General features: G+C 37.8%; 1 protein-coding gene across 2 annotated transcripts in view; it reads left to right on the forward strand.

The window, feature by feature from the left end:
• Positions 1-5,944: 5,944 nt before the first annotated feature.
• Positions 5,945-19,981, forward strand: part of LOC135196933 (visual pigment-like receptor peropsin) — a 734,660-nt gene continuing 720,623 nt past the window's right edge. For both annotated transcript variants that reach the window (XR_010310514.1, XM_064223772.1), the window contains exon 1: positions 5,945-6,089. The gene's annotated coding sequence lies outside the window, so the exon portion shown is untranslated. The remainder of the gene's footprint in view (positions 6,090-19,981) is intronic.

The following is a 19,981-nucleotide window of genomic DNA, read 5'->3' on the forward strand; positions in this document are numbered from 1 at the left end:
CTACTTACAAGTCCTCTTTTGACAGACTGAAAGAGATAAGAGTTAATTTATTAGAGATATTAAATGGTTTCTTAACAATAGAATGTTTAATTGCTGCAAGTAAACATGAAATGATGTTGTGTGGAAGATTCCCGAAGGATCTGATGCAATATCGAGTAATTCTTACGTCATCCTTCTATAGGAACGTCCTTCTCAGCTGCGCTTAGAAAAAGATTGTTCCTGTACTAAAACACAAGGAGTATCAAAGCTGATGTTCACGCTCGCTATAGCAAAGACAATGAAACTGGCTAAAATCTTGATCATTCTTTGCCTTCTTATCTTTCCAGGCTGTACCATCCACCTCGTGGTACCTGCTGGTCAGCAGCCAATTCTAACTTCATCCCCTTTGCTTTCCCTAAGCTACGGGGCCTGACGGCATGATTCGTCGTCCCCAGTAATCCTTTCGGAAGCATCATCTTCTGCTCACGGTCTAGATATCTGGACCGTGTTCTGCTGAACCCATCTTCTCCAAATCCTCCTTCACTTTATCATGCCATCTAATCCTACGCCTCCCTCTTGACCTTCTACCCCAACAGGTTCCACGAAAGCCATCTTCGCACCTTCTTCCTCACTCGCCCATACCACATGCCCATACCAACTCAGTCTCAAGTTCAACTCTCTGTTATATCACATCATAATTCTAAGTGTTGCTTTAGCGAGGTTCAGTACTCAGTTCATTCTTGTTTCTCCCCAATGATGGAGTGATCTCCCATTTCTCCTTTCTTACTTCTGAAACAGAGGTCACTTTGCGCTCAGTAGTTTATTGTTGGCCACTGTTTATTCTGGACATACTCTGGATTTTAGTTTTCTGTGAAGGAAAACTATTGAGATGGCTGCAGTCCTCTAGCCTCAGTAGTTTACATTTTCAGAGGTTAAAGTTAACCATGACTGTGCGCCTGGCACCACTATAGGTCCAACAGCACAGGCCACCACGGGCTGTGCCTGAAAGTTTCATGGGCCGTGACTGAGGATTTCATACAGCATCATATGCTGCAAAGAAAACTTCTTTCTAGTCAAGATGGCTTCAAATTAGCACTCTGATCCAGTAAAAAAAAGAAAGAAAAAAAAAAAGATTGGCAACGTATGTGCCTCTCTAGCATTCTCAAAAGTAAACTTGACAGGTGTCTCAAAACATGAAAAGCCTGAAGGTGACAGACAGAAGAGCTTTAATCCATATTTCTTTTTTTGCAGCGCATCTTTCCATGTTTGGCGCTCACTATTTTATTTATTTTTTATTGAATTATTTTATACTTTTCAGTGCATTCTGATAAAAGCGTCTTTAAATTGCTATCTTATTTTTTCACTTTATATTTTAAATATTGACTGAAATTGTAACCTAGTTATGATTGTAACTAAAAAAAACATCGTGATATCCTGTCGAGCCAAAGAAGGTTTGAAAATTCCGTAGAGTTATTAACTTAGTCTACCGAGTCAAAGACGGTATAAAAAATCCGAATATATTCATACAAAGGTTGTATGAGTAAGTTAAGTATATCTTTGTATAACAAGACCACTGAGCTGATTAACAGCTCTCCTAGGGCTGGCTTGAAAGATTGAATATTTTTACATTGTTAGGAACCAATTGGTTACTTGGCAATGGGACCTACAGCTTATTGTGGTAAACTCCACTGATTTCACGTTGGCAGAGTAGGAATCGAACCCGGACCCTGAGATCAGTAGTCGAGCGCCCAAACGATTCGTCCAACGAGGAACTGCTGGTAATGAGTAACCCTGCAAATTTTAAAGTCCATTGGACAAAGGGAGCAGGTCAAAAATTGAGTCACAAGGTTTGACTCAAACAGACAGACAGATGCAGAAGTCAACTTAAATAAAAGCAATTTTATATATATAAATAATAATATATATATATATATATCTATATATATATATATATATATATATATATATATATATATATATATTATCTATATATGTATATGTATATATATATATACGTATGTATATGTATATAGTATATATAACAAATATATATGTACGTATATATATATATAATATATATATTATATAATATATAATGTATGGATGTATGATATGTTATATATATATGTAATATGTATGTAATATTATATACATATATATGTAACGTATATATATAATATCTATATACATATAATATATATATATATATATATATATATATACTATATATACGTATACATATTATGTATATATAGATATATATATACAAATCTATATATATATATATTATATATATATATATATATATATATATATATATATATATATATATAGATATATATATAATATATATATATCTTTTAAAGGTTTTTATAATATGCACTAAAAACTACAAAATATTTGAGACACCAGGATTGTCTTACAATTAATCAAGTCTACAAAAGTAAAAGTGTGAGTTCCAAACATGGAATTAAATGCTACAAGAAAAGCCTAAAAAAATAATCCTTTATATTTTGGTGTATTATAATAAAAGCATGTTTTGAAAAATTTAAGATTTTTTATTTTATACTTTTTAGTTTTGACAGAAATTACAACTGATTTATAATCATAACTAAAAAAATTTAATGTGATTTCTTGTCGAGGCAAAAGTTTGAAAAATCCGTAGAGTTATTGACCTATTCTACCGAGACAAAGAAGGTATGAAAAAGCCCGAAGATTTTCATACAAATCCCGAGATGCTGGGGAGGTCGCTGTTGGGTCACTTGAGGTCACTGCTGGCCCACTGATCACGTAAGGTTGTATTGTCACCGGGATTGAGTAAGCATGCAAAATTTCAAGTCCATTGGACGAAGGGAATGCATTAAAAATTGAGTTACAAGCTTTGACTTAAGCAGACAGATGCATAAAGTAAAATCATGTAAAAATAGCACTAGATCTTACATTTAGGGTACTCCACAGTGTTTCATAAGGTGAATATGAGTGTCCTATTTGTAAACAGTATTTTCTCAAGGTTTCACAAGAAATTCCATTGGACTGTAAATCATTTAGAAGTATTAATTTTTTCATTGTGTTGCAGACCCCCTAGGGCCTTCTCCCGGACCTCCAGGGGTCCTCGGAGACCTTGGGGAATCACTGCGAGTAGAGCATACCAGTCTCTGTAGACTGCACTACTACGTAATTGTCTATAAGCTGACTGGCTATTTGGCAAATCATTCACCCTATCTAGGTGAATAATACTTGTTCAAGAATCCCATCCCTTAATTTTGGACGTAAACTGGTTCAATAATAACCACTTTCTCATATGTAAAGGAGCTTGCGCTCAGAAATACTGGCATTTATATAGGTAAGGCATGCTAAATTTCCCACTACAACAAAATCAGATACTGACATCGGATCAATTGCACGATTTGTTTTCTTTGCTCTTTTTAATCCTGACACTGGTGTCTGGCTCAGTACTAAACTAATTCGGTTTTTTAACAAGTGACAAACAAATTGTTAATTATTTCTCTAGAAAAATAAAAAGACACATCAGCCAGTTCTTGATCTCTGAAACCATGAGGGTCTTTTATCATCATCATGACTAGTTACACCAAGATAAGTTTGTATAATTCACATTGGTAACTGCAAGATCCTTGTATCTTTAACATGTTATAGACACATTTCACCCAACTGCAACTGTGATATACTGCAGTTTTTTTCCTTCTTTTCCAGCTACCATGCTTGAAGTAGGTTTAGAATCTCCGTTTCACAAATCCAGTTTAAATACCAATGCAATTCTTGACTAAAACCGTGCAAAACTTTCTTTTCGTTATCACAGAAAGTAAAATGCTGCTTCTTGCCATTTTATTTTGTAACTCCATCGCATCTTATTATGTGTGTGTGTATATATATATTTTTACGTATGAGCCCGGCCTTGAGAGAGGCTCGATACGTAAACAGAAATAATTGAGGGAGGACAAGATGAAATTAATTGAACTTACCGTAAAACTGATTTATAATGAATATTTAATCTAGAGCAACAGGTCGCCAGAAACTCAGCTAAATACTTTACAGCTATTTATTTACAAAAGGCTCGTACTGGCCTGGAGAAAAGTAAATGCAGCGTCCACACGTTGGGACTTATAATATCTCACAAATGGATAATAGCTGGCTCAAAATGGATTCGTGAAGCTAGTTTCATAAACTTGGGTAATGCAACACTTGCGGGCAGAGAGACGGGACACGTGACTCAGGGAATCTGGAAAAAGAATCCCAGATTAAACAAGATAAAAGAAAAAAGGATTTATTGCCCAATTTCAATTGCTTAGTTCTCTAACACTGGGGACAAGGAACTTTAATGGTTCACTGAGGTATGCAATGACTTCATTTGTCTGGGACGATCACACAAGGGGAAGCATGCGGCCATGAGGCAGTGAGAGGGAACAAAAGGATGAGTTCTTTTTGGGTTGGAAATTGAATTGGGAAAATGGGGATCAAATAGATAATAGGATGTGAGGGACTGGCAATATGCTGTTTCACAAGACGTACCTGGATGTCGTGTTCAGTGGATCTTTGTAGAAAAGCGTGGCCTGGCTTTGTCTTAGGCCTGGGTCTATTGGCACGCCACTCACGCCCTGGATAGGCCTAACAGGAAGGCAGGTGGTCGGACATCCGTCCGAGGTCGCGTCTTGCAGTCGACTGGGGATGAATCCAGGTGTTTTCCATGGGTGTCGGGAGTCAGCTTAACCCCCCACGAGCAGGGCAAATCCTGGAAACAGCACATACAGCCAGCAGAGGGTTCACAGGAAAAAGAGCTTAAGATATAGGTCTAAGAAGTACCAATCTGCCTACATCCTTCCCTTCGAGGTACGTCCCTAAAGCTGACAAAAGACTATATTCCCCCAACTGGGGAACTCCCTACCTCTGGCTGGCGGGTTGTGGTTTCCCGCGTTTACTAAAAATCAGCTGATATTTGGAGGAAATGGCTGCCGTTTTCCAAATCAAACAATATATATATATATATATATATATATATATATATATATATATATATATATATATATAACTGTTTTGGGAGCGTAGCAGTAATTGGTCTCCTCTTTCAACCAAGGTCTAAAGACCTTGCTTTCAACAAGCTTATTGATTTAGTAGTGAGGTTGGTGGAGCATCCATGATGCTAAATGGTCGCAGGGCCATTTAAAGCGAACGTCAAATGTATACTACAGCCAAAGTTCTTTAGGCCTGGATTTGAGTTCTTTACCTTGATGGTATATTCAGTCACATAACAATTCTTTCTTCGTTTTCCTAACTTTTAGGAAGCGTATGTTTTTAGGTTGCTCTTGTTTCTTATTTATTTATTTTTTAAATTTTCAGTTCATTTTCATTTGTTTGGCAATAATCTTGTTTGTTTAATTAATTTAGTATATAGGATTTCTATTTTACATCCACGTTGTTATAAATGATTACGTCATCTACTTACCTTTTCAATTCAGCATTAGATCTTTAGTGCTTCCGAGATTGGCCGGCGCCCAAATTGTACGACTTCGCTTATCTCACGCCAGGGATGGATGAGGGATGAGGAACGGAGGCGGCTGTTACGTAATGCCTTAGGTCTGATCAGATTAAGGTTTATCTATCTTTACTTGCTGAATTGACAGACTAGTCATGCAAACGTGACAAGCTTACAGAGAGAGGGGGGTCGATAAACTTGTCAACAACGTGATTTTACTTTCCATATGCACGTCCCGCTCGTTGATTATGGCAGACAAGCAAGGATTAGGTGATAGTTGCTAGGTATTTGTATAGTTCCTATAAAAAAAAATCTCACTATGCAAGGATACGGTTTCGCCATTACGTTATAACACACTCTCTTTATATAACTGTAACAATGAAAGAGAAAAATAAGAAGAGTCCAAGGGAAGCAAATAGTAATGTGATAATAGGCCAACTGGCAACTACTTACGCGGTTCCCTCCCGTGGGTAATAGTATACATCAAGTTCGCTGTTGAGTGGCTGGACGGAACGTCTCGTCTCTTGTCGTTGATTGTCGGTTTCACCAGATCGTTGTGATTTATTAATTGTGCCTAATTTCACTGTTAAATCCGTGGAACTTGTCCGGCGTCTGCACCAAGGTAAGGAAAGAATCCCTTAAACTCAATTTACAGCAGATCATGTAAACGTCTATGCTAGGAAAGCTCACTGCTGTATTTTTGGTGAATGGCACTGTTCTCTTGTTTTAAGTAGCCTATATAATTTACTGATGGTACTTAAATAGCCGGAACCGGAAAACAATGCGTAATTTTACGAGATGCTGCTGATAAAGATACCAGGTTTCTAGTAAGCCAAGCCCGCCTACCCTGTGCTTTCGTTTAATCATCACATAACTAAATTAAATGGTAAGGGACAGATTTTTTTGAGAGGAAGAAAAAAAAAAAAAAGCTTTGATCGGTCGGTGCTTATTTACGTCAGGGAGCAGTCAACTGTCGAAGATGTATTAAACCATGTAATATATGAATATTCTCCATTTTGCAAATAAGTTTATCAGAACATCACATGCATGTTCTTGAATAGCGATTTTCCAGTTTGTTTTAAAAGGCCAGGCCTAGCATATGTAAAACTGGTAACTGGTTGCGCAGAAAATAAATTAAAGGAGTAATATTAATTTCCTTATTAAGTTATCTGGCCGTTAGTTGAGGATATATTGGATAGATTTCAGATCTTTCCCGCCCAGACAAAGGAGCTGACTGCAAGATGAACATGAGAGTAACAACTTGTGCTGGCACTGTTGGTTGCTTTGGCTAAATTCGACAAGATGCAAAGCCATACAAGGCTATGTTCTCTTGAACTCCTTTAAACTCATCCAATCCCGTATGGCCCCCATAAACTGCTGTTACAGCATTGACGTTTTCTACCTTCATGGGAAGCATAGCTTTGCCACCATACATGATGTATCATGTATCCTTGGAATATGCTAGAAGGCAGGAAATCAAGTTCGCAAGATCTCGCACGACTGCTGTATAGCACTCTGGGACTGTGGATTTAATCGGTATGCCAAAATGGCACTTTAAAGCATTCGAGAGCAAAACTTTTTAGGAATTTTGCCCAGAAGGTGGTAAAGTAAATTTGTGTTACCAGTTCGAGGAAATTGAAAATTGAAAAGCTGGAACTTTATTATATAGTTATATTTAATTATATATCGTGGGCGGGGGCATGTAGGGAAAAGAGGTGCACTCGCCCCCCCAAATCTTAGAAAAAAATTTATATATGGGTATATTTTTCCTTTTTTGCATCTTGCTTAAATTATAGGCATTGCATTTCCACTGCATAATATATATATATATATATATATATATATATATATATATATATAATATATAGATTTGCCCCCTGTGGAAAATATGATGCGGGCACCCATGTATATTATCATCATCTTCGGACAGTAACTTCTTTCAGATGAAAATCACATTTATTGGAAGCTTGAGTTTCTAGTCAGTGGCCCCAGTAGGCTTGCTCTATATAAATATGGGTTTATTATTTATAATAATAAACTCATACACACACACACACACACACACACACACACACACACACACACACACACACATATATATATATATATATATATATATATATATATATATATATATGTAGTGTGTGTGTGTGTGTGTGTGTGTGTGTATACTACGTGGGTGGCTGTAGTCCTCCAGAAAACGACACTAAGTTCACTGCAGCAAAACATCCTCAACACGAGCCGTTTTGTACACATACATCAAGAAATATATGCAGCGCATTCTAATTATTATAGACCCAGGTTCACATCATCCATTAAAGTCTTTCTGCATTCAGTCTCTGTTACTGTGGTAGCTGAGGTGTGGTCACATCCAGCAGCTTGCATTGCTACATCTAACAATTAAGTCTAGTTTTCGGTAGACTGTAAACGTAAGAGTAGTTTTAAGATTTTCTATTAATATTTGGGCTCACTTAAAACATTTAGTAGTTCTAGTGTTTTGGAGACTTAATTATCAAGTTCATGGCCCTTATGGATTTACAAGTGTTTGTATATATTATGAATCTGAATTTTAACTTGGACTACATAATTATTTCAAAAGTTGGACTACATAAATATTTCAAAAGTGAAGTGAATGGAGTTGTAGCCTAAGGTCAAGCACAGTAGATGTTCAAAGGCTATAGAGAATTAGCAGATAACAAAAGAGAAGCTAGGCTTAACTTTAATGTTTGCCCTCCCTAATGTTAAAATTTTTTTTGTGTGGACTGCTCTTTAGCATCCACATTTTACTGTTATAGTGCGCTAGGCTAAGTTTCAGGGGTACAAAAAACAACAAACAGTTTCTGGGGTTCTTTAATCAAAAACATTTTAATGTGTTTTATGAGTCTTGGGTTTCAATGGCTTTTGTCATATAAGAGATAAAGATTTAACTAAAAACTTAGAAAGTGTAAGGGACTGAGTCTTGAAGAAGTGTAAGGGATTGAGTTTTGAAGAAATGCTAATTGGGTTGTGAGTTGTGTTAGGGAAGATTACAACTATATATTTCAAATTGCATGGATGTGTACATTTTGCATAAAAAAACATGTGTTTGCTTATATAGAATTTTACCAAAGTTTGAGGTCACAAGCAGGAACTTTAGAGTGACTGCAGGGGATAAGTGTGAATCTGAAGAAAAATCTGTAAAAAAGAAAGAAATATATATATATTATATATATATGATAATATATATATATAGATATATATATATATTATATACATATATCCTATCCTAACCTTCCCATAACCTAGCCTAACCTAAGGCATTGTGCCCTGACTTCCAGGTATGGCCAAATTATGTTATAGTAGTCCTGATTATTAGCTGACTTGTTGGAACTACAGAATTTCAAACTGGGTTAATTTTTTTTAACAAATTCACATGGGTCTCGTTTCACTGTTTATTTGGTTTTCCTTTTGGTTTTTCTTTGTTAGTTTATTCTTAATTTCTTATTTAGTTTTAATTTTTTCTTATTTTCCTTTCTTTGTGGCATCCTTTCCTGGATGGAGGATTTGGCTTTCCGAGATTCTATGAAAAAATACATTATAGGCCAATAGGATACCAAAGTGCAGAGCCATTGTTTTAATTAGATAACTTTCGTAAAAAGCTAAACACATAGTAAGGCCTAGATGTGAAAATAAGATCTTTTCAAAATAAAGAACAGTCTTCTTTGAAAATCTTGTATTCAAAATCAATATGGGAGTGTAATTCAACTGTTATCAGATTTATACTTTCAACATTGTTTAAACAAGGAGAGGTCTGTCTTTTTAAATGTTAACAATGGTAAACCCAGGTTAATTATACAGTAGTTTGCATCCATTAGCAATTTCCTAACTTGATTCTTCACAGATTGAAATAGGACTTTGAAAATTATGTGTTACCCTTTCCTTTGAGAATTGCTTTAAAAGAACAAAGTTTTAGGCTGTAAGATTCATGAAATAAAAAATGTGACTAGTAAAAGTTGTTTACTATATTTCAGAGGGTTCAGAGATTAAAAGAAATACTAAAATATTTTTTTAGCACAAGGAAACTATACAGCAACTGAAGTTATACGCAAACAATTTACTAAACAAAATGGCTTAGACTTTATACTTTATTTACAAAATTAGATATATTGTAGGCTTTGCGAACTCTTGCCATATTGAGTGAATAAGCAAGATAGTCTTGACATATGTGGCTAAGATAGAGTCCTAGCATAAACCCAGGCACAGTGGAAGTTCCATAGGCAATTAAGAATTAACAGATGACAAAAGAGAAGCTAGGTTTAAGCCTAACTGGTGTTTACCTTCCTATATTTTAGTGTCTTACCATTGCTAGTGCATGTGCCTGCTTTCAGAAGTAACAGGTATAACTGACCAGGTGTTCCTAATTAGTTTTCTGCCCGTTCCTGAGTAACATCAGTGGTTTGCGCAGACCATTTTCATCAAGTTAGATGGTTGTATCGCTCTCCAAGTACAGTGGACCCCGTATTTGTGAGGGATGCATACCAGACCCCACCCCCCCTCGCCCAAATAGCTAGAATCCGCGAATACTTAGAAGCCCCTCTAAAATTACTTATAACTGCTTATCTTGAATGGGTAAACACCAAAGTATCCCAAAAATACCATCCTACATCAAATATACATTAAAATATCATCCTATTACTGTACATATTAATCTCTGAAATATTATTAATACTGTTTCAAAGTAAATCTTACATTTTATGGTTAAAAATATACATACTTCCTGTATGATTTAGTTACGTATGTGTGAAAATAATCCAGTCCCCCCCCATAAGTATTTAGTCATGCATGTTTTCTTTCATACAGTTACTATTCAAGGTGTCCAGTTTTCGTTTTACAAGGGAAATAATTGTATGTAAATTCACAAGAGAGAGATAGAGAAAGTACAAAAATATGTATGAACATGAGAAATTTATTCACTATTACAACATATGTGAACATTACAAAAATTTATAAACTAGTATAACATAAGTACATAAATAGGATAATGAATGTTGAGTAAAGGTGATGATGATGAAAGTAGACTACACAGCTAAGCAGAGGAATCACATTTCCTCTGAGGGCGCCTGAAGGTGCTTCGGGAGCCACTGACTTAGGCAGTGTGGGAGGCACTTCTTCAGGCAATTCGAGAGGCACTACTTCAGGGGTTTGGGGAGGCTTTGGAGGATCCTTCTTCGTATGTGTGATGAACTTAGTGATTGCCAGCTGCTGTCGTTGCTTCTTCAAGGTGGTGATGGCCTATTATAGGACTCCAATGCTGCATCAAGGATATTTGAAACTTGAGGAGCGTTCCATGTAAAGTTCCCGTATTGCAACAAATTCCGAGCATTGTTGATTATTCTCTGAATAATTTGGGAGAGGCATTCCAAAGTCAGACCCTCCTCCTCCTGCTACTGTTCCTCTCCTGAATCTCGAGTGTCTTCTTCCTTGCTGGCAGACTTTATCAGGTCTTTCAAATCTTGGTCTGTCAGGGGGTCAGAGTGGGCTTCAATGATGGTGGCGACTTTATTCTCGGTGATATTGTCTAAGCCTTCACCACCAAGAATTCTGGCCAACTGGACTGCCTTATTAATGGCTGAATGCTGGATTTCCTCAGGAGAGAAGCCCATATAAGTATGAACACAATCCATCCACAACTTACTTCAGCATGCATTCAAGGTCTCCTTCTTCATGTCCTTCAGTGACTGGTCGATGATAGACACGAGGCAGTCATGAATTTATGCCAATACACTCACTGCATAATTTCACTGTCATGGTCCATTGCATCAACAAGGTGCTGGAGGGAGTTCCCGGTGTAGAGTGCCTTGAAGGCACGGATCACAGCCTGGTCCATAGGCTGGAAGAGAGAGGAGGTATTAAGAGGGAGGAACTCTAGCTGGACTCGATAAAGATCAAGAACTCCATGCCCAAGAAGCATAGGTATTGTTTTTGAGGAATGAAGCTTTGGTGGAACCAATACTCTGTAAGGACTTTGGTGATACAGGGCTTGGGATTATGCATCCAGAATACAGTCAGCAACGAATTGTTCTTATTGTCAAGTGGCCTGGGGTGTGCAGCCTTGTAAATGAGGCCTGGTTTCAGCAAAAAGCCAGCTGCATTCCCACACTTAAGGAGGGCAACCCTATCCTTCTGTGCTTTGAATTGAGAGGCTTTGGCTTCATCCTTCATAAGGTACATTTGGGATGGCATCTTCTTCCCTATTGAACACCTATTCTGGGTGGTATCCTTTCCCCTGGATTTTTTTCTTGAAGGCCTCTTGATATTTCACGGCTGCCTCTTTGTCAGCTGATGCTGCTTCTCCGTGTAGGGAAATAGATTAGGTGGAACTGCTTCTGGAGCTGGTGAAACCATCCTTTGCTCATCTGAAAACCTAGGGGAGCTGACGACGGTCCCAGTTGTGGCTCTTCCTCTTCATCCTCTTTTAATTACCCTTCTTCATTGCCTTGTGCCTCTAGATCGCCACCTTCCTGTTCCTCTACATTGCTGCCTTCTGTATCATTTGATAGATGCTCGCAGAGATGTCGCACTTTCGTGTGTATGATGTTGGCGTCAAGGGGCATGTTTTCCTACAGCAGTCCTTGATCCTTGATCTATCTGTATGATTGTTATATCTCGCACTGTCAACACTGTTTTAGCTGTACCAAAGTAGGTCATGCATACACTTTTTCTGATTTCACTTTCTTTTTCTTAATGTACCTCACCGTGCTGTTATACACATAAAAATGCTGGCCAACTGCTGTGAATCTTTTGCCCTCCTTTAACATATCGAGAGCTTTCACCTTCTTGTCGAGCTTCATGACGGCCTTCTATATTTTAGGATCTTTGCCAGAAGCCTTAGAAGGAGTAGGGCACTTCTTATGAACCATTTTCTGCATGATTCACACGGTATTTGGTGATATATAAAACACAGTTATGCAATTACATCTGCGTATATCAGTAACTTTCTATGCAGTGAGACTAATGAAGGAGAGGTGCACAATACCTACAATTCCATCTCCACGAGATGGGACTCATGTTTCAACCAATTAACGCCAAGTGTAGGACCTACAGCCATTGAGTGCCAAGGAAAATGAGTGCTGCTCTTGGTTTGGCTGCTTTGCAGACAACAACCAATAGTGTGTCGAGTATCCTTTCGTCTGGTTACTACTCTAACACAGCAACACAGTTTCATAAGATTAATTTATCTGCGGGAAGCTGGCTTGGATGAAGCATCTTTTAAGAAAAATAAATTATGTTACTGAAATTTTGCTGTGCTTACATTAACTTTTTACAGAACTGTAATACCATTTGAAATTTAATAATTTTTTAATCATATAAAATGTACAATTTAGTCACGAAAATATACTTAGTACCTATATATGAAAATGCTACATACTGCAGACAAAAACATACATACCCTGTTATTCCTGTTGTCTTACGTATTTTAGATGTGCTCTGTGTACTTAAAGTATCATCCTAAAACACTTCATGTATAATATTTAGAAATCATCTAAAAACATTTCATAAAATGTACAGTATGCGTAGAATATCAGTGTGCAGTTCATGCCCAATTGACCTATGCAGTTCAATGTTCTATTGTTTGTGTGTGTTTTGAGTGTGTTGCAGTATATACTACAGACCAAGAATATTCTTTAAAATGTCCTCTAAATGTTCTGCTTCTCCTAAGGCTTCTGCCAAAGAGCTTAAGTGTTAAAGGCCCTCACAGTTAGTGACAGATGAGGAGAAAATAGGCATGAGTATTATGTTAGAGGGCAAAAGTCATGGAGAAGTAGCAGGCCATTACCACATGACAAAGTGCAGTTGCCTGCATTGAGAACGAGTATGAAGAGGGTAAAATACTCGGGGAGGTCATTCTTGGAGAAGAACTCGCTGCCCTCTTTACTACTATCCCACTAACAGACCAGGACGTTGAAGAATTTTGTAGTCTGTATAATTTGATCAGGGAAGTCAAGCAAATACAGACAGTGGTCAAGGCATGGAATAAAAATGAAGAAAGGGCCACATCATAATACCATAAGAATGTGCAAGTACCTCCATATGATGCAGCTTCTTCAAATCCCTGATGAGGCGCCTCCTGAAGAAGGTGAAGAGGCACCCTCAGAGATATAACTTATCTACTTTGCTGTGCAGTCTATATTCATTGTCATCAGACTGCACAACTAATATCATCATCTTTAATCAACATTCATCGCTAGTAAGTACCTCTATGATATATTATTATAGTAATAATTTGTCACGTTATACAGTATGTAGATAATATGAAAATACAGAATATTGCTGTACAAAAAAATTCACATTGGCAAATAATGAGGTACCCCACAAATAATTTTATTGATATGTTCCACAGACAAACCCGTGAATGAGTGAGTCCTCTCAATGAATAATTTTTAGATAGGTTCCACAGAAAAATCTGTGAAAGGGCGAGTCCACGAATCCCGAGAACATAAATAAGGGGGTCTACTGTGTTTGGTGAAGTACTTACTTTGTATGTTTTTTCTTTGCTGTTATCTTTGCTTCACTTTGTTCAGCTTTTAACCCTTAAACGCCGAATGGACGTATTAAACGTCGAGTCAAAATGCGTATGCCGAATGGACGTACCATACGTCAACTCAAAAAAGTTTTTTATTAAAATTCTTGGAAAAATACTTAAAGACCTACCAGCCAAAAACTTTTGAATCACGCGCCTTGGGGGATGCTGGGAGTTCACGGATCAAGGCGTTGTTTTGTTTACAATCGTTACGCAGGCGCGCAAGCGCGAATTTCTTTCTTATCGCACTAAAAAGTATCAGTGACACATCTCAAAAATTATTTCGTCACTTTGACATAATTTTTGCACCGTTTTAAATTATCCGTTACATGAAGTATTATATATGAAAATGTGCGCAATTTCATTTAGAACACAACAAAAAATACTCATGATTGTAGCTTTTATCAGTTTTGAAATATTTCCATATAAATAACGATAAGTGCCAAAATTTCAACCTTCAGTCAATTTTGACTCTACCGAAATGGTCGAAAAACGCAATTGTAAGCTAAAACGCTTATATTGTAGTAATATTCAACTATTTCCCTTAATTTTGCAACAAATTGGAAGTCTCTAGCACAATATTTCGATTTATGGTGAATTTATGAAAAAACTTTTTCCTTACGTCCGCGCGTAACTCTTCCGAAAAAATCATACGTGCGATTGTGGTAATGTTTGCACCATTTTAAAATTAGCCGTTACATAAAGTTTTATATATGGAAATGTGCGCAATTTCATGCACAATACAACTAAAAACAACCCGTGGTTGTAGCTTTTATCAGTTTTGAAATATTTTCATATAAAAAATGATAAGTGAGAAATTTTCAACCTTTGGTCAATTTTGACTCTACCGAAATGGTCGAAAAACGCAATTGTAAGCTAAAACTCTTATATTTTAGTAATATTCAATCATTTACCTTCATTTTGTAACAAATTGGAAGTCTCTAGCACAATATTTCGATTTATGGTGAATTTATGAAAAAAATAACATTTTCCTTACGTCCGCGCGGTAACTCTTCTGAAAAAATCATACGTGCGATTATGGTAATGTTTGCATCATTTTAAATTAGCCGTTACAAATAGTATATGAAAATGTGCGCAATTTCATGTAGAATACAACGAAAAATAATTGAAGGTTGTAGCTTTTCTCATTTTCGAAATATTTGCATATAAATCACAATAAATAGAAAAAAACCACGTTCGGTCAACTTTGACTCTACCGAAATGGTCGAAAAACGCAATTGTAAGCCAAAACTCTTATATTTTAGTAATATTCAATCATTTACCTTCATTTTGCAACAAAATGGAAGTCTCTTGCACAATATTTCGATTTTTGGTGAATTTATGAAAAAAACTTTCCTTCCCTCCGCTCGCGGATTCTCCGCCATAAATCTCCGAATTGCGTACATCGCATTCTCGGAAAATTTGCTCCGTTTCATATTAGGCATTTCATAGAGTTTTATATATGAAAATGTGCGCAATTTCATGTAGAATAAAAGGAAAAATATTTGAAGGTTGTAGCTTTTCTAATTTCCGAAATAATTGCATATAAAAAAATTTATGAAAAAATTTCGACATTTGGTCATTTTTAATTCGTCGGAAATGGTCGAAAACTGCAATTGTAAGCTAAAACTCTTACAGTATCGTAATATTCCATCATTTAACTTCATCTTGAAACAAATTCGAAGTCTCTATAACAATATTTAGATTTATGGTGAATTTTTGAGAAAAATATTTTTTTATGTCCGAGCGTTACGAATTCATGCATCATTTTGTGGTAATATTTTCTCTGTGTTGCTTTTATCGTTTTACAATGTGTTATATACCAAAATGATTGCTATTTAGTTTACATTACAACGAAAAAAAAAGTAACTTGTTACCTTTAACCGTTTTGCGCACAGCGTGATTTGAATACAATTATATATGAAATTTCGTTTTTGTACTATCGTATATCGCATTATTTATATATGATAATGATAATCTTTATCATTTCTGATGGTTGCATACTAAACTTCAGGCAATGACAAAAAAAGGAGCCAAAAATGAACTCTTAATCTTCAAAACTAAGCGCGCTGTGATTTTTTGAAAAAATTATTTTTTCCGCTTCCGCGCTCACTCCAAACCGGCCCCGGCATTCGGGAGAGGTTTTGATTTTTACCGCTTCGGCGTTTAAGGGTTAAACTTGTGTTGTCTGCAATCATGTCTGATTCTAGCCCTTCAGGAGTTAGGTTCTGCACTGGTGGGTGTAGAACAAGGTTAGCTAAACCTGTGTATGATTTGCATTCTAAATGTAATAAGTGTAGAGGGTAAGAATGTTCTGAATGTCAAGGATGGAGTTGAACAACAGTGGAAGGTATTTGTTTCTCACTTAGATAAAGTAATTAAAGATAGAAAGAGGGAGGCAGCTCTTAGTGCTGAGAATAAAGCTAGCATAGCCTCTTCTCTTTGCCTGTAGCGGGGGTAAATACTGTTGTTCCTCCTCCCCCTCATGTTGTGTCTCCAATCTTAAGCCATCTTACCCTGTACCTTAACATCCTTTACCAGCTTCCTGTGATGCCTTTACCGACACCATTGCCTGTCTCAAATCGAGGTTTGAGAAGGAATTTGATTTCCTACCAAGCACAGTTTTGGAGTTGGGTCTTTGTGAAATCATTTATGAAAAATCAGTACCTGTGAAAGAAGTGCAAACTGTTAGTGCAGTGATGTTGGGGAGCAGGGGGGGGAGGGCAGTCCATCCCTCCAAGTTTCTTAGACGAAGGTCACTGTCCCACTCCCCTGCCTCGGGGAGAAGACATGCTGAGGTTCCAGAGGAGACTGGAGGGGTTTGCCCATGGGCAGTCACTTCCTCTGTCAAACTTGTAGTGCACCAGCAGGATTTGGCTGAACGCCGCTGTCGACTGATTTGAGTGACTCTTCACCTTTGGAGAGACATTCGACTGGAGAAATCCAGGGGGGCGGATCGCAGTCCTGCCTGTCTTGTAGCTATGCTACTTCACCTCCTCCTCGCAGTTGTCATTTAACTTGGGACAGTCCCGTCTCTCCTGATGAGTGACAGGTGTTGGTGCCAACCAGACGCTCGGTGCCAGGCCAGTCATCACATATTCCTTCGACTCCTTGCATGGACTCGTCTGTTCCTCCCTCGACTGCAACTTCGACTCCTGTTGATTGTCCAGTGACTTTGCCCACTCAGCTGTCATTTTCGTTTTAAGGGGAACTGGCCTTAGCTCCAGTTTGACAAAATTTACAGAACTTGAGTTTCCTGGATGGTAAAACTCCTGAGGCCAAGAGTGGATATCAGACTTTTCCCCTGGTCTCGTTGGGCGATGAGGAATAGGAACGTGACTCTTTGCCTGTGTCTGCTTACTCGGGTCTGTTGCAGTATCTGCTGGAGAACTTTCCAAATTTCTGCATCCCAGCTTCTCCTAGTTCTCCAGCTTCTACTTTCCTCATGTGGAAGAAGTCTTCGGATTCATGTCTGCCGATGTTGGTTCTCTCTTCTGTTGCTAAGAGGTTATTAAAAGACGTAGGAGAGATACCTTGGGAAAGCCATTTTCACCTTCCCTCCCCTCCAATACTACTACTGATGGGGCCCCCTGGGACCCCTCTGATGGGGCTCCCCATGCCACCTCTGGTGGGGCTTCCCTGGGCCCCCTCTGGTGGGGCTCCTCATGCTGCAGCTGCGCCAGCCATGGGACCTTGTTGTGGTTCCAGGGTTCAAGCCGAGTCTCAATATAGTGACGACTTCTCTGTCAGGGACATGGCCTGACATTGAGCCCTCACCTATTCCTGACATTACAGTGCACCATGGAGTTGATGGTGAGGAGTTGGAGGCCCTCTTTAATCGTCAGAAGAGGGCCCTTTCTCCCTCTACGCCTCGTTTGCGGTCACTCAGCCGTGATAGGAAAACCAAAAGCAAAACTGAAAGGGCAAGTGAAAGCCCATCATCTAAAAGATCTGTAACACCTAGATCCAGATCAAGAAGTAGCAGTAAAACTGATAAGATCTCTGTCACCTGAACTCTAATTCATAAATTAGTAGAGAATTTCAAGATCCCTTCATCCTCTAAATAATGGCTCTCGTGCAGTGGAATAGCCGTGGCTTTATATCAAATAGAGAGCAAGTTCAGGTTCTGTTTAAAGAAAATTTCTGCGATGTGTCTACAGGAGACGAAGTTGGGAGAGCATACTCCCAACTTGGGTTTTAATTATTCATTTTATGGGTCTCCACCCCAGGGAGGCACAGGCATCATAGTCAGCAAGTCTGTCAATCACAGGGTTGTTTAGTTGAACACTGTGTTGCAGGCTTGTGCGGTTCAAATTTTCACTAATAAATGGATCACTATTTGTTCACTATACTTTGAACCATCATTAGAAAATAGATTGCAGGATGGGCAGGGTAATCCCTGTCAGCTTGAATTAAATGATTTACAGATATTGATAGACCAGCTTCCTCAACCCTTCATTCTGATGGGGGATTTTAGTGTCAAGCACACCTTCTGTGTAGAGCCAAACTGCAACTGGTGGGGTTTAATAATAGAACAACTGCTCGACTTAAATGACAGCACTTTAATGAATGGTGGTTCCCCTGGAAGATGTGATGTTTTTCACAATACTGATTTGGCCATTAACCTCACTATCTGCTCTTCGTCTTTGAGGTTAGATTACCAGTAGGTAGTAGACCAGAATCATGGGAGTGATCATTGGTCCATTTACTTAAAAGTATATGAAAATTATACCATCTCCATGTTTACCCAAAAAAATGGAAGGCAGGGGAGGCTAACTGGGGAACATTAACAAAATCTACTGAAATTGATCGGGAGATAAACGATTTTCAGAGCCCAACATCCGCTTATGAGTATTTAATTAGTATATTGCTGTGTGGCGCCATGCTGTCTATTCCTAAAACTTCTGGTAAACCTCGGTGTCCTGTAGTACCTTGGTTAAAGTTAAGTATATCTTAGTTTTACCAGACCACTGAACTGATTAGTAACAGCTCTCCTAGGGCTGGCCCGAAGGATCAGGTATTTTTACGTGGCTAGGAACCAATTGGTCACCTAGCAACAGGACCTACAGCTTATTGTGGGATCTGAACCACTATATCGAGAAATTAATTTCTATCACCAGAAATAAATTCCTCTGATTCCGTGTTGGCCAAGCCGGGAATCGAACTTCGGACCAGCAGATTGGCAGCCGAGTGGAAAAACCTCTCGTCCAGCGAGGAACTAGTACCTTGGTGAAATAATGCATGTTCTTTGAGCCAAAAGATAACAAGAACTTGAAACAAGAGATATCGTAGATATCCTTAGTCAATGAAATTACCTATAGAAGAGCTCTTGCTAAGCAAAAGAAATAATTTAAGCAAGCAAGGAGGGAATCCTTTATTAGATACATAAGTGATTTGAAATATGGTTCCCCTATTTCATTAGTTTGGAACACAAACTGAAAGCTGCAAGGGAAATTTTCTCCATCTCCCTTTCCTATATTGAAAATTGATGGCTTCCTCATAACTGATTCTGGAGAACTTGCAGAAACCTTTGGTAGGCATTTCTCCAATATATCTAGTGCACTACACTATTCTCCTGCATTAAGGAATATTAGGGACAGTACCACGGTTGTTCCTCCTGTTAGTTTATATTCAGTCTTATAATCTTCCTTTCACCATGGAAGAATTAGATCATGTAATCTTGTTATCTTACCCAACATCTCCTTGGGAAGATGATATACTGTACACAATGATTTTTAATATGCCTAAAAGTACAAAAAATTTCTTTTAGATATTTTAAATAATTTTTGGCCTTCAGAACTTTGCCAGAGTCTTGGAAGATATTAATCATTGTTCCTGTTCTGAAACCTTTTAAAGATTCCTACCTTCCTAAGAACTATAGGCCAATTGCTCAAACTATTGTGTTAGCAAAATATATGAGAGGATGGTCAATGCTCGACTTCTGTGGTATTTGG

This window comes from Macrobrachium nipponense, chromosome 18 (assembly GCF_015104395.2).
Source record: "Macrobrachium nipponense isolate FS-2020 chromosome 18, ASM1510439v2, whole genome shotgun sequence".
Taxonomy (NCBI): Eukaryota; Metazoa; Arthropoda; class Malacostraca; order Decapoda; family Palaemonidae; genus Macrobrachium; species Macrobrachium nipponense.